The 16,772-nt window shown below is 38.6% G+C and overlaps 1 protein-coding gene across 2 annotated transcripts in view; it reads left to right on the top strand.

The window, feature by feature from the left end:
- Nucleotides 1–16,772, top strand: part of agap1 (ArfGAP with GTPase domain, ankyrin repeat and PH domain 1) — a 683,413-nt gene that overhangs the window by 184,027 nt on the left and 482,614 nt on the right. The window lies entirely within an intron of this gene.

The following is a 16,772-nucleotide window of genomic DNA, read 5'->3' as shown; positions in this document are numbered from 1 at the left end:
CACTGATAGCATTGTGTTGTTTTGAAATACTATGAAGTTTACATTTTAGTATATCTTTGTGTGGATTTATGTAAAGCAGATGATTTCCTTAGTTTTGAGTAGCAATTATTTCATCATTAAAATACAGTGTGCTCCGTCACCAGCTGTGGCTTTCAAAATATTTGAATAAAATGTTATTTTTCAGATTCTCTTTTTAAGCCTTCTCATTTTGTCACTTCTTTTCAAATGCATTGTCAAAACCTGCCTGATGGATTATAACAGTGGCCCACTCTTGCCCCCGTCCCTCATGTTTACTTCAGAACCCTGTGAAGCTGAAGAGTAGCAGTGCGGGTTACTAAAGATAAAAGAAATGAAAACGGAAAGCTACTGAAGCCACAGATAATTAATGTCAAGTTTGATGTAGGCTGCTGAGTAGTTTCAGAGTACTCGGATGGTGATAGTGAATTCATGGAACTGTCAAAAGAGTCTAATTTACTGTGGAAAGAGAATATAGAATCTCTGTTTAAGAATAAAATTTGAGTGAGTGTATCACCCACTGTAAAGTTTAAAAAAAAACAGAAAAATCAGGGAACTGGGAGATCAAATGTGTTGCAAGAGAGAAAGATCTCCTATAAAATTTAAGACCAGTACATTGGAAATGCTGAACAGACATTGGTCTTCAGAGATGGTTGTTAGGGGATGTGTTTGGGTGAAAGTGGAATGCAGTATTTTGGGAATAGTTTTACCCACGTGATGATGTTGGGATTTCTGGACATGATTGAAGTCAAGAAGGTTGGAAGATAACATAGTTGGTAATTGGCAAAAGGTGTATGGAGAAATAATGCATTGTAACTCGGGGCAAAACAACATTTGTCGTGGAACATCTACTCTTTATTCCTCTCCATACATGCTGCTTTACTTGCTAAATTCCACCAGCGTTTCATGTATGATACTCTAGATTTCTAGCATCTACACAATCTGTTCTGTTTATGAAACAGCACTGCTACGTTTTCTTCAGAGTTGTCACAAAATCTCTGACCAAATTGCAGTGGACATTCGGCAGATTCCCTAGCAGATATTTAATGCCTGTATGTTTGGTAATTGAAAAAAATATATCTTTTTGTGGGGAAATTAAATGTGCTTGTGAATGTAAACCATTAATGAAACTACTAAACTGATTTCACGAAAATAATTCTGATTTCTTAAAAATATGTTGTGGATAGATTTGTATTTATTGATGTACACTGCATTTGAACACATAGTTTGTTTAACAGAGGTTCTTAGTGATACTTTTTCTTTGTCACACTGATTTCGGTACTGTTCAACCTTCAGTAATGTTCTACTTTGCTTCCTGATGAGAATGTGTACTTTAGGCTTATTTCATTAACTGCTCTAAGTAAGGTCACGCAAAGAGAATGATGGCCAAAATAATTTATATAACATGGCTCTAAAATACATTTATTTAGTTTTTTTTTGCCTCGCAGGGGCAAGTCATGAATGATATTTGTGTTTCCATTTTACTTGCAGCACTCTGTGGCTGTCAAGAAATCCTCTCCATAATGTATGCCATTGATAGATTTCGAATGAAAATCTCCAGATGTAGGCATCAATCAGATTTCATCTTTTGAAAGTACATAATCTTCTTATAGGTTTGAAAGTGTTTTTAATCACTGCAGATACCCCAAGTAGGTAGTGAACCATTTCTTTGTTATGTTGTTGTTTTGTAAAATGGTTTATTTTATTGTGTATCTATAAAGGAAATGAAATATTGCTGTCTTTTAACCGTGCACGACCTGCGAGTGAAAAATTTAGTTAATAATTGCTATGTAATTAAATTTTCCTACTGAAAGTGGAGAAGGCAACATGAAGTGCAAAATTACTCCATCATCTCTCATGTTATGTTTCCCCTGAGCTGAAGAGAATGAATGAGCTGGTAGGCTGAGGGTGACACACTCGCAGCCCTCTGACATTCTTGCTTTATGTCAGCTATACATTATATTGGAGCTATTGAGGGCAATTATTCCCTCTTATTTCCTTCTCCCCTAAATGATGAAATAGAGATGGAAACTGTGGAAAGCAAGCTTCTAACCTGCACCTTGGCATGATCCCTACTGTCTGTTGACCTCTGGTGTTTATTTTTCCCCACCTAAGAAGTTGGTTTGATTTTTTTTTTCAAAATTTGTTATTGTCACGCTTATATTATCAGGCTGCCTGCTTTGGGTATCATACTGCATAGAAACTGGCCATTTGGCCTATCATGTCCATTTCTAGCCTTTGTGTCTATCTACCTAATCTTATCTGTCCACATTGGGACTGTATTCCTTTATGCCTGACCTATCTATCTATCTGAGAAGAGTGGTGGCATGTTTGTACCTTGTCTGCAGACCCTTAAGATTATTTCTTTTAATTGAGAAACTTCAACCACATGAGGTAAAGCTGCTCAAATTTCAGCTGAGAGTCTCATGTTCGGGTTGAAACTGAAAACCTTGGACCTAAGTGTTTCCGGCACTTCCTTGTGTGTGATATGCTGAACCCGCTTGTGTAGGATGGTGCAGTGTTTCACAATGAAGCCCACAAGAAACCTGACCAACAGTTAATTTGGTTTTAATTGAAGGGCTCTCCTGGCCAGGACAGTAATGTTAAGGAGAGTAAACCGTAGGTAATTGCTAAGGTAAGGGCATGTTTGGCACAGCTTTGTGGGCCGAAGGGCCGGTATTGTGCTGTAGGTTTTCTATGTTTCTAAGGTATAGGAAACAAAACTAACTTACGCACAGAAGGGCCCAGTAGGATCACGGTGGATAAATCGTTTATTTTAGTGGTGTTAGTAGAGGATTAACTGTTAACTAAGTCAAAGGCGATAACTCCACGATCTTATTTAAAGTCGTACCCTGGTAAATTTTGTGACGACTTTGGAAGATGTCGGGCCTTGTAAAGTGTATCAGTTGAGAAACAGCACTTCCAACAGTGCAGCACTGCCGCCATATTGCACTGTGGTGTCAGATCGAATTACCGTGTGCAAGTGTCTGGAGTTGGTCTTGAATCCAGATTCTAGAACCTTCTGACTCGGGTTACAGGGCTGCCAAGTGAGTCTTTTGCTGGCATTGAATACCAGATGTCCTTAGTGACAGTTGAAATTGAAGGTGCTTTCCTGACTTAATTTGGTATATGTTGTCTGCTTAAAGTGTTTAAATAAGTAATTTTGCAGAGCAAAGTAATGTGTCATCAGTGTCAGAATCTGTATACCCATGTGGGTTTAGGACTAATCTCCGTATATTAGAATATTGTTGTAATCCAGTGCATGTGCTTTTTCGTGTTAGTTCTTCATAAAAATGCAAGTAGATATAATTTACCTTTGATAGTGTTTTGTAAATTCTGTATCTACAGAAAATTGTATTTGTGCATAATCATCTGGTAGTAATTTTGGAATGAAGGTTTGCAAAAATCCAATTTTGCCATGAAGTTAACCAAAAGCTTTAGGGTAACTCCCTGTGTTATTTGAAAGATGGTATCTTCCCATAACTGGCTTGAGACAGCTTGTATAAGGTTTCCTGGAAAATAGGAAATGGACTTCAGTTTTTAATTGTATAAATAAAATTTTATCTATCTTTTTGTAATTATTTGACACAATGTAGTTTATTTTTCCCCAGAGGATTTTTGGTTTGGATGCTTTTTGGAGAAAGTAACTAAACAAAGTTGAGGAAAATAGCTGAAACTTTGGTATTACTTTGATAATTATCTTATTTTTCCCATACCAGTTTTGAATGTCGTGTAGAACTGTTCAGCCTGATAGAATAAAAAAAAGCTTGAAAGCCAGGATGTCTCAAACTCTTTATAGCCAGTGAGATACTGCTGCAATATTAGAGACACATTAACCAGATTTTATACAGCAAATTTGTGCAAATTGCAATGTGATGCTGGTTTAAATAAGCAGGCTAGGTTGTTTGTTGAGGAAAAATATTGGCTGACATAGGAACAAGGTCTTCTAATCACCTTTGAAATGGGACACTGAGTTCTTTTGCAGAGTATGAATGGACATTGGTGTAGTATCTCATTCATTAAATAGCATCACCCATTAGCTAGTCAGAGTCCTTTGATCACTTTTGGTAAGACTTGAACCCATGGTTTTCTGCAACAGGTGAAATAGCAACCAGCTGATCCACAACCGAAGTTGGAATGATCTGTTCTACTCTCATTGCTAGTTAGCAATAAGTATGCAAACATGAGGAAATCTGCAGATGCTGGAAATTCAAGCAACACACACAAAATGCTGGTGGATTTCACCAGCGTTTTGTGTGTGTAGCTATAAGTATGGCAAGTTTAGATACTTTCTATTTATGTTTAGTGTTCAATACAGATCTACACCAAACTTCCGCATCAGCCAGCATGAAAACGTCCAGATGATGAATGAGAAATAAAACGGTTTGCTGAGTGCTTCTCGGGCCAAGCTAAGATGCTTATTGAGAGTTCATGGGGCAAAATTTTGCTTTGCATTTGTGTGATCATTATGATTTGAATTGTGTTGTTGACAGTGGATTGATAGATAATACACGAACTTGAGCATGATTCTTTTTCAATGATCAATGATTCACTGAATGACTTTTCCACATGCCTTATCTATAAATATTAATTGATTTAAGATTATTGACCAGGTTGTATATTGTTCAGACTATTGAATAGACTAACTCAGGTAGGATATGATTCCATTGGTGACATCTGCCTTCCACTTCTGAATATAGTTAAGTGGAAACCCAACTCACTGATCTTGTACTCCTGTGTGATAAGATGTACAACCTACCATGTTTTTATGGAGAGAAAGAAACAGTGTTGATGAAAGGTCTAATGAAAAGTCATTGGCTTGAAAAACTCCATTTCTCTCCCCACAAAACTGCTTGACCTGCTGCATACTCCAACAATGTCTGTTTTTGTAATGTTAGATTGTAATTACATCTCCTTTGTTGCAGGTAATGCAGAACTGTTGCTGGTTGATATGTGTAAGGATGGAAGGATGATTTAAAATTCTAAATATGGGAATTAGAGGTTATACAAATGATATATAAATTTAAGAACAGAATCTATTGCTTAATTGGAATAACATCATCTGCTAAGCCTTGTCAATTAATTCCCATCTTCTAATCTTACTTCCTCTGAGGGCTCTGTTATGTGGTCAGTTGTTGAAAACAGTATTTGGAAATTAACCAAGATGTTTAATGGCATTTCAGTCTGTTAAACCAGATGTTGACTTCAGATGGAGTGCACTTGGAAATAAGGAGTTATTGTAACAAAGGTGTTTATCTGCAAGTGGTCATTTTAAAGCAAGACATTGTGTGTGTGAGAGAGAGAGAGAGAGTGTGTGTGTGTGTGTGTGTGTGTGTGTGTGATGTTAAGTTTACACTGGCTGTTTCCATTTTAAATGCAGATGTAATAAAAGGTGAAATTGAAAACAATTGACCTAAGTTGCAGCTGTTTGTAATGACTAAAAGCTGAAGCCTGGAACTAAAACTGATGGATTGTTACAGACATTAGGTAACTAGATGTTTGACTGAAGAGAAACAACACTACTTGTTTACTTTGAACCACTGGGAAAATGTAGCTAATGTTAATGTAGATCCAATTGAGTAGAGTGTAAAGTAGAGAAAGTTGCTCATGTCCATTGCTGTATGTGAGCTGGTATTACAGGATCTGCACCACGGCAAACTGCAGACAGTTATTAATCAGTAAGTGGCACAAGAGTACAAATATCTTTTGGAAAAAATCATCGTTGGTCCTAGGACAGTGTATCTTGGAGACCAGCAACTGGTATATGCCGTAGCTGCTGTTGCAAAGCTAGGGCTTAGGAAAGGAAAGAGGGTTTTATTTTGTACGGTTTGTGCAACTTCCAGTTGAAGTGTGTCTTGATTATACGAATGAATGCTAGACCCTTCTACATATAGTGATGAGAGTGACATAGGTGAATCTGGGATTGGGATCTGAAAGGAGTTTTTTTTTTCTGCGTGTTTTCCATAAGTTAGTGCTATTGGTTGGGGGTGGTGGTAGAATAAAGCTGTTTTGATTGTGAATAGGTGTAACCACCAATTATCTTTGATAATGGCAATTTCTTAAAACATAGCTAAAATCATAGATTCCAAAAGGATTGCTTTGGTCATTGCCAGTGATGCCCCCAGATCTCTTAACAAGGTTACCATTTAATGTACGTACAACAGATTCTGCAAATGCTGGAAATCCGGAGTAATATGGGGCACAAAATGCTGGAGGAGCTCAGCAGGTGAGGTCACATTTTTATTGCCTATCTCTACATCACCGTGAAAAGGTAGTGAACCATCTTCTTGAACCACTGCATTTCTTCTGATGAAGGAAGTCACATGATGCTGTTGAGCAGATAGTTCCAGAATCTCGACCCAATGATGATAAGGGAGCAGTGATATGTTTCTGAGTGGGAATGGTGTGCAGTTTAGCGAGGAACCGACAGGTGGTCATGTCCTCGTGAGCTTGAAGCTCCTGTCCATGGTGGTAGAAGTCACTGTTTTAGGAGATTCTATTGGCTGCAGGTACAGTGGTGGTAGGTGGGGTACCTGTCAAGCTGGATGCTCTGTCCTGAATGGTTTCAAGCTGCTTGAGTGTGTGTGTTTGACATTGCATTCATGTAGCAAAGCAGAATGTTTTCACTCACACTCCACGTCTAAGCCTGTGTAAAACAGGGATATCCCTTGTTACTTCACTTCTTAGATTCATGTTTGAACCAAGGCAATAATGAGGTTTGGATCCTGGCGGTCTTGGCAAAGATTAAAAGAGCAGTGCTAAGCAGATGTCATTTGATACACTGACAACAGCACCTTCCATCAATATGCTGATTTAGAGTAGACCAATTTGACTGTAATTAGTCATACTGGATTTGTATTGTTTTTTTTATATGAAGAACATCTACTTGGGCAATTTTCCATATTGTCAGGCAGGTGCCAATGGTTATTGTCTTTGAGGTAAGTACTTCTTTGTGATTAATAATGCCTGATTTTTTTTGATTTGCTTTGGTTTTGGGCTTCCGAGGTGCCTGATGAGGCGAACGAAGGACCTGCAGACTCGTCCAGAAATAGATTAGGTGGTGCCTGGCAGGGTGGACCCTTGAGTGGTTTGTGAATGTGCTCCTCACACCATTTACATTGGGCTCCAGAAAGCTCCAGATTCATGGGCTTGATTTGAGGTTGTCAATGGTATCTCAACTGCTACCACTCCATTTCCACTGATCATGTCACATTTTCTGAAGTGGCTTTGACAACACCCTTCAATCTCTTCCTCCATCTTGCCGATCATCTATTCCTGTAACTAATCTAGGAAGAGAATGCTTGTTTTGGGTGTCTGGTCTTGGGCATGTAAATGGTGTGACCTGCCCAATGGAGTCCACTGAGTGTAATAGGGGCAACATACAGTCTGCTGGAGTAACCTGGCAGGTTGAGCAACATCTCTGGGGAAGGGAATTGGCAACATCTTGGGCGGAAACTCTGCCTCAGGACAGTGTTATGTTGGGAGTATTGGCCTGGGTTTGTTTCTCATTCCAGTGAAATAGTAGTACCTTTGCAGTGCCTTGTGATGCCTGGCCCAGGTCTCAGAAAAGCAAGCAAGACCCCCCTCCCCCCAGTTATTTTTCTGTAAGGAAATGCGAGGTAAAAAATAAATTTCATGCTTATTTATTTATGAATCTGCAAGAGTAAATTTAATTCTATGTCTCAAAAAGTTGGTAGTGATTTATGAATTCTGTAAAGGTGAATTTCCGTTATCTGGAGTCAGGTGTATATTGAAGGGCAGGATCACTGTTACAGCTGCTGGAACAGCTTGGTCAGAAGCATGGCTGCCAGAACTTTTCAATACTATAGCTGGGATGTTGATTGAACATTTAAAAAATAATCTACAAATGCTGGAAATCTGAAATAAAAAACACAGAAAATGTCAACTCAACAGGTCAGGCAGCATCTGTGGAAGCTCTCCACAATGTTTCTCACGTTAACTCAGTTTTTCCTTTCAGAAATGTGGATTGAAACAAACGCTTTGCTCCAGACTTGTAAACTTAGTTGCTAATCACTCAGTGAAGTGTGTGAGATCGTGGACTTAGCAATTTTGAAAGTTTTGTGCCCGATCTCTATCTTAAGTGGATCACTTGGAGGTTGTTGGGGACAAAAGGAGCTGGGGTTCTTCATTTTAAAAATTTGCTATGCTGGTAAGAGTAGATGTTTGCTGCAATGGCTGAATTGTGTGGCATCTCAGTATAATTATGCTTCCTACGATGACTGAAGTTAGATGCATTGTACTCTGTTGTACTGGGGGATGCAGAACAAAATGTACTATATTTGATTCATGATAACTTTACTTAGCTGGGTCAGTTATTTTATTGTTCCAAGACACTGAGGACAATTATGTAAAGAAGGGGTAAAATAACCAAGAACACTTGCTTCCTATTTGCTGTTCAAAGACTGAATACTAGTCTGGAAATTGAGTAGAATAAAACTGAACTCGCATGAGTAACATTTGAGGAAGGTTCCAGTTCACAGAAGTGAAACCATTTGGAAACTTAAAGTAAATTAATTTCTGGGTTTAAAAAAAATAATTTTAACCACTATATAATTTGTATAAAACCTCAAAGTATGCATCTGTTTATCATTAAGAGTAAAACTGATTATTATGCTTTGTGAATAATAAGAGCTGCACTGAGAGGTAACATCTTTTGGATGAGAGATTAATCAGAATCAGATTTATTATTACAGAACATATTGCACGTTGTGAAATTTGTCAATTTGCAGCAGTTCAGTGCAAGACATAAAAATTCTAATTTACAATAAGGAATATGAAAAAATAAGCAGTGCCAGTCCTGTCTTCTGTAGGTGTGAAAGATCCCACAACAGTATTTAAAGAAAAGCAAGGGAAAATATCTTTTGTGCTTTGCCCTTAATCGAATTTTAAAACTGATATGAAATGCAAAAAGTCGTGGATGCTGGAATTCTGAACTAAAACAGAAAATGCTGAAAATACTTTGCTTGTCAAGCAGTATCTGTAGTGGGAGAAAGAGTTTTGAATTAATGAACTCTCTTTAGAGTTTTGAAACCATTATTATATGGTTAATAGCAATTTGATATTTGTGGGAGCTTGCTGCACATAAATTGACTGCTACGTATTCCACATTGCAACAGTGACCCGCAGCTAAATGTAAGTCATAGAAGATGAAACATTTTGGAATTTCCTGAGAGCAATTCGAAGGTGATATATAAATGCATATAATATTTTTACAAGTTGAGATTAACGATATTAAATACAGTGTTGCTTCTTGCTTTATGCAGGGATTGTACATTGCAGATCAGCTCTCAATTGACAGTGTACATTATATCCTGCTTGCATTGTTCCTTGGCAACATGCTTTCCTGCAACCTGTCATGTTCTGATATTGTCAGTGGGGTGCATCACTGAAGAACATATGGTGTTGAAAGAAAGGAAGGATAAATAAGAAGTCAAGAAACATTAGTTGAAGAGTTTTTGTGTTTATGGAACATCCTGGCTTTGATTCAGCATAGGGAACCATCTAAATACCAAACTGCCAAAGTAACTGACTAGTTTAAAGATTGATGTAAATACTTTGGAGTTTCAGTCAAATATTTTTACAATGAGAAAATAATGTTTATTCTGAAAATTCCATAATGTAGTGTTGTGTGAGGGAAAGTTGAGTGAGTATTTCTGGTTCTGTGTGTTTAATACAATGGTGTTTTGGACAGATTATAGTACCAAAAAATAGTTGTGTTTTGGATAGCATTATGATACTATTTGTTTTATCCTTTCTTGTGACAGTTTGGTTCAAAATAACAATGGCCATGTGTTTGAAATACTCTATAAAAATATACAAATTAATAACAGTTGTTTAAGATATTTTTCAGTTAGAATCCTGCCACCCTTATTAACAAACCAACTGTTTTCAATTAGTTATGTTGTCAATACCACTGTAAAACTTATTTTTATAGCATTAAAGTAAATCACTTAAAGCAAAAAATCAGAACTAAGCCCATCACCAAATAACATGGTTAATGTAGGTATTTACTTCATAAATTCCTTTCCTTCCCTCACATTTTAAACGACTTTGGCTTATTGACAAGCTCCTCCTGGTAATTCTCGGCTGCTTTGTGAGAATTTCATTAAAATTCATTATAGGCAGAATCAATTAAAAGGTATCTCTTAACATTTTCCAAATTGTGACAAACAACACTGTAGTCGTGCATGCCTATTATGCAAATAATCATCCTGCAATAGTACTTACACCTTTCAATATTGCTGTGAAATACTGGACAAGCTGCATTATAACCATGGATATGTGTGGTCCAACTGCATTGCCCTAATTTCCACTTTTACTGCATTGGAAAAATAACTAGTTCATTTTGTTGAAAATACGGATCTTGTGATGGTTTGTTTTTAAAAACACACTTAAATAAAAGTACTAACATCTAGGTAGCATCTGTGGTGGGCTAATATGGATTCAAGAAATTAGTTGATCACCATCTCCTGAACAGTTGGGATGGGCAACAAATGGATATCAAGAACACAAAAATCCAAGAACCTAGACTACCTGAGAGCCAAGAAGCAAAGTTGGCTTCTTACAGAGAGAGAGGTTGTCTTGAAAGAGTACTCCAAACATCTCAAGCAAAACCCAGTCTTTGAAGCTAATGTCCTTGGCTGCATCCTACAACTCAGCGATACTTGGTTCATCAAAATGTGGAAAGGGTTGCCCAAAGATGAAAACACATCAGGGCCTCAGCAGCACACTTAATCCCACTGAAGCTCGAGATTATGGCGCTGAAATACTTCGGTTGCAAATTTATGACCTCTATACCTTCATCTGGGAAGAGGACAACATGCCAGAGGATCTTAGAGATGTGATAATTATTATCTGAAAGGGTGGGTTACTGTAATTATGGAGAGGTCTTCCTATTCTCTGTCACTTCTCAAGGATCTGCCTTATTGTCCTCCTGTTATAGCAAAGGAATTTTTCCCAGAGTGACACCATTGTCTGTGTCACTCCAAAAGTATCTGGATTATACTGCAAAACAAATCCATAAGAATTGTAGTGAACAGCAACACTTACTGTACAGGGTTGTCACAGCTATGGAAGAGACTCAATGTAGCGACTCTCAGGTTGGAGGAACAACACCTCATATTCTGTTTGGTAGCCCCTAACCTGATGGCATTAATATTGATTTCCCTAACTTCCAGTAACTTTTCCCCTCCCCCTGGTGCCCTCCTCCTCCCCCTTCACCAATGGTCCACTCTCCTCTCCTATGAAATTCCTTCTTCTCCAGCCCTTTACCTTTTCCACCTCTCACCTCTCAGCTTCTTACTTCATCACCCTTTCCCCAACTACCTGGTTTCACCTATCACCTTCTAGCTTGCACCCCTTCCCTTCCCACCACCTTCTTATTGTAGATCTGCCCCCGTTCTCTCCAGTCCTGATGAGTGGTCTCGGCTTAATGTTTATTCCTTCCTGTAGCTGCTGTCTGAGTTCCTCTAGCATACTCTATGTGTGTATTGCTGTGGATTTCCAGCATCTGCAGAATCTCTTGTGCTTATAATTTTTTCAAGATTGTTTAAAGAGATTAGCTTTATTTGTCACATGTACATTGAAATATCAAAATGTTCAGTGAAACACAGTTTGTGTCAGTGACCAACACAAGGATTGTGTTCAGGGGCAGCCTGGAAGTATCACTGTGCTTCTGGCGCAAACATAGCGTGCGTACAATTTACGTACCCTAATCTGCATCTCTTTGGAATGTGGGGACAAAATGTAGAACTCAGAGGAAACCCACATGTATATGGGAAGAAAACAAAATCTCCTTACAGGCGACGGTAGGAATTGAACCCTGATGATGATTGCTGGTGCGGTGAAGCAATGCGCTAACCAATGTCCTACCGTGCAACCCTGACGTCAATTAGGGAAATGCAATTTCTAGTTTTTTTTTCTAGGCAGAAGTGTGGAATTTTATTTATATATACAGATACAATAACAATATTTTTTAATATCATTTTTTTTGAGTTTTCAAACTTGATTACATGGAATAATAATATCTACCCTCCCCCCTCCCCTTAATCCTTCCCCCCCCCCGATATATACCCCTACCTAAAAGAAAGAAAGAAAAAAGGAAGAAAGAAAGACTGCCTGGATATTGGAAGGTCTCCACATGCTCCATGGGATTCAAAATAAATTTAATATATTTATTTGTTCCTTTCCCCAAAGGACCAACATCTTTATCATCGGAGCACCTAGATATGCCAACCTATCTTTTGTAAATAAGGGCGCCAAATATTCGGAAATATATCTTATTTATCTCTTAAATTATAAGTAATTTTTTCAAGTGGAATACAGCTAAAAATTTCATTATTCCAACGATCCACACTTAAATACGAATCCGATTTCCAAGTAACTGCTATGACCTTGGCTACTCAATTTATAGTTTTTGATGATCTGTTTGTCAGCCACAAGATATTAGAATCTGTCTGATTTGTATTCAATTGCTTAAGAAGATTTGGTGACTATATAAACAGTTGTCATTGCAGCATTCACTGTATAGCCATTGCCTTTCTTCAATGCTCAACACAAGAGAGCTTGCCTGTGGCAAACAAGAATACTACTGTCTCTGGATGCTGGAAAAGCTTCTGCTGACCAGAGCAAAGCCCTTGGTTTTCAAATTCTTATCCCTCTCAAAACTAATATGCTAAGTGAGGGAACCATCCACATTCTTCGAGCGGACTCCAAGAAGGCTGGGCTACTCCAGTATTAGATTTTTTTGGTGGTACATTTGCATACAATTTTAAACCAATTGTGAGATATTGCCAGTGATCACATTTTCAAAAATGAATAAGTGAAAGACTCTGAAACCACTTGCAGGAAGACTCAGCCGTTGTAAACAGCATTAACGTTGCTATGAGGAATAGTGTGAGAAAGCTGTGTTTGAATCCTCCAGTTATTGACACAAGCTCTGGGCCTAAACGTGACAGAATTCTACTCATTGGACTGATGCAGGGAATCATGTAGAAACTTCAATAGGCAGGTCAATGTTGCAGTGAGCTGGGCTTCATTCTATGTCACTGAGATGGGTAGCATATAGTTTCATTCTAAGTAGTCCAAATGTGTCCATGTAGTTCATTCTATTGATTCATTTTCAAGATCTGCATGTTACCCTCAAGACCAGCATTTATTGGCCATCTCTACTTACAGCAGAGTAGGTTGTTGTAGGGTAATTCAGTACAGATAATAACCACAAGTGATTCTGCAGATGCTGGAATTCCAGAGTAACACACACAAATTGCTGGAGGAACTCAGCAGATCAAACAGCATTTGTGGAGAGGAATAAAGAGTCAGAGTTTGAGGCTGAGACCCTTCGTCAGGAATCATTTTGAGAGTTATCCAGCACGGAAATTACCTTTTTCGCTGTGCTAACCATCAGACACCCATCCTCTCCAGTCCCATTTTTTCCCCCTCTGTTGCATCTCCATTTCCTCTAACTTGCCACTCCCCTCACCATTCACCTACACTGGAAGTCATTGTCTTCAACCAGTTAAGCTGCATTGCTTTGGCATACGTGTGGAAACAGGAGGAACTGGAGTAAACCCAGCTGGTCACAAGGAAAACATATGAACTATACACAAACAGCACCAGGTTAGATTTGGAGCCTGGTCTCCGGACCTGTGGAACAGCACTTCTAGCTACTGTGCTATTCTGGTAGTGCGCACTTTCTTTCTGGACTGCTGGGACTCATTTTGTGAAAATAGTCCCGCAATGCATTTGGTAGGGAGTTCGAGCATTTAGACCCAGCACTGATGAAGGACCAGGGCTGTATCTCTAAATCTGGATGGTGAACACTTTGGAAGGAACCCTGCAGGTGGCGATGTTTTCATCTGCCTTTACCCATGTCCGTGTTGGTGACAGAGGTTCGTGAGGAGCTATTGAAGTAGCCAGGGTAAGTAACATTTTGTAGCGGTACAAACTGCAGATACTCTGTGCTGGTGTGGGAGAACGAGTGTTGACATGATGCCAGTCAAGTACTAACTAGATGGTGCTGAGCTTCTTGAGGGCTGGAGCTGAATTCATCAAAGCCAGTGGAGAGTGTGCCTCCATGCTCCTGATCTGTGGTTTATTCAGGAGGCAATGGGGCTGTGTAGATCATGAGTTCCGGCCCAAGGACTAGCTTAGCACTTCAGTGCAAGAGTGTTTATTATGTGTGTCAAAAATAAAGCTCAAAAAATTAGTGAAAATAGTGAAAAGAATATTGCCAATATCTAGCATAAAACACAATAATAGCTCCATACCATTTTTTTCCAGTGTGAACTCCCGGCAGCCCCGATCTCCCCCCTCACTGAGGCCAAAGAGCTTTTTTTTCTTGGCACGAAGATATACCATCTTTGATTACCATCAAAACTTAACTTAAGACTAAACATGAATTAGAATATGAGACACCCCACAATGTAGTTAGAATCATATTACAAGATAAGCAGAAGTATCTACCTTAAATACACTGTGTAAACAACATGCGCACATTTACATGTCCCCATTACTAAAGAAATGTATGGCAGGAATGGCACCATAAAGACAAACTGAGTGCATCAACTCGCCTTAGGACCCATTATGAGGATATGCAAGGGAAGACGTTGAAGTGTGTACACTCAGCACAACGCCAAGGCAATGTTTGTGTGTGTGAAGAGTGCATTTACCGAGTGCTCTCTGTCACGCCGCGTCAGGAGGTGAGCCATTTACTACAATGTATCTGATCTTTTCACCACAAGGGCTTCGGCACGAAATTTTGACTGCTTATTCCTCTTCATAGGTGCTGCCTGACCTGCTGAATTCCTCCAGCATTGTGTGTGTGTCTCTTTCTCTCTCTCTCTCTGGATTTCCAGCATCTGCAGAATCTCTTGTATTTTTGTGACTAGTCAGATTGAGTTTCTGGTCAGTGGGAAATTGGTGATAAAGAATTCAGAAGTTGAAAGGAAGGTGATTAAAGGATATGGTTTGAAGGAGAGGCTTGAATGGGAAATGACAAGAAATTGATTTTATTGTCTGCTGTGGTGAATAATGAGAGAACAGCAGTGTAGCAATGTCATTGCAGTGCTGGAAAATGTGCAAGTGGGAAGGAGTAGTTCCGAAAAAAAGCATCATATTTGGGGTGATGGGGCTGAAAACATGAACGAGGACTTGGATGAATGGGAACGTGGTTGGGAAATTCTGATAGTCACACAGTATTAGTACAATGATTTGATTTTGTGGAATTTAACTATCCAGCTTAATGTAGGATATTCTGAGACTGCTTTGTCCTGTGCTGTAGTATATATTTTTTTGTTTGCGAAAGATTTTGCTCTGGACTGTACCCCAAGCTCATGTGATACAGCATATCCAGAGACCACCATTGTCAAAAATAGTATTTTTTAAATTAAAAAGTAGCTACAACTTCATGGACGGTAGCTGCCTCTACTTTTGCTATGGTTGATGTATGCCTCTTCAGCGTGGACCTGGAATCTTTGCTCGTTACATGTGTTTCCTTTAGTAATGAGATCCAAGATGATTTGTATTTTTTCTACTGCCCTTAAAATGGGGGTGTGCTAACTCTAGTGATAGCACCATCAAGAATAGAACTTTTTGTAACTTGGGGTGAACTAACCCACTTTTATTTTTGTTCACTGACCCAATACACTACAGCACAATATGTGATTTGGGAAGTATCTTTATGTGACGTTAAATGGCTTTAATTAAGATGATGTTTGGCTTCCTACTTGCTGAAATTCCCAGAGGAGAATGTAGCTTCATAAATAGAATGAGTTCCAGTCTATAAATAATTCTCATGTTCCAGACAGCTTTTTGAAAAATGTATGTTTTTATTTATTTTAATGTATGTTTTATTTTGCTATAAAGTTAGTTATTAAACTTATATGACTATACTAAGTTATTATTGAGTAATTTGTATTTGAAGGGAATTCCAATAACATTTGTTTTCCAATTTTCCACTCTCTCTTTGGCATCATGGGGGCTGCAAAGAGAAGAGCCATCAGTGCTGCCACAGAGGCTGCTGAGGGAGCCTCCAGATGGCTGTGGATCACGAAGTATGACCGATGCTGCTGGGACGTAAGCTGGAGCCTGACCAACCCTGGCTGGGTCGCCTGGGTGCGAGTGTCTATAGAAACACCCCATGACCCCAGGTTACATCGCTGATCGTGTGTCCCAGTGCGTCCCAGCAGCATCAGTGTAATGGTTATTTTTTACTTAAAGTTGTTTCTAAGATAATGAGATTGTATCAACAAAATATATTAAATTGTGTGTTGATTTCAACCTTTTTAGTTTGTTGGTTCAGACTATTTGTCTACAAGCATAAATGATTTTAGAATAACTTGGTTTGCAGAATAAGTATAGTTTTAAATTGCATTTATTCTGAATGAACAGTGGCATAAATAATGAACTAATGAAGTTCTAGTTCTTGATGTTAAGGTAATGAACGTAGTGGATATCCATAAGGCCATGGGATATAGAAGCAGGATTAGTCTATCTGGTCCATCGAATCTGCTCCAACATTTCATCATTACTCAACCCCATTCCGCTGCCTTCTTCCCGTAACCTCTGACACCCTGACTAAGAACCTATCAACCTCTGCCCAGTGTAAACATATGGAGAGAGACATGTTTGGAGCATATTTTACATAGCATTGTGGATTGAATTATGATAGAGACAAGAAACATTTCACAAAATGTTTTGCATGTAAAACTTATTTATTACTTTGTACAAGATTTTTA

Source organism: Mobula hypostoma, chromosome 6, assembly GCF_963921235.1.
Source record: "Mobula hypostoma chromosome 6, sMobHyp1.1, whole genome shotgun sequence".
NCBI classification, from domain to species: domain Eukaryota; kingdom Metazoa; phylum Chordata; class Chondrichthyes; order Myliobatiformes; family Myliobatidae; genus Mobula; species Mobula hypostoma.
Note: the sequence above shows the minus strand (reverse complement) of the source record. Positions and strands in the feature narration are given on the sequence as shown.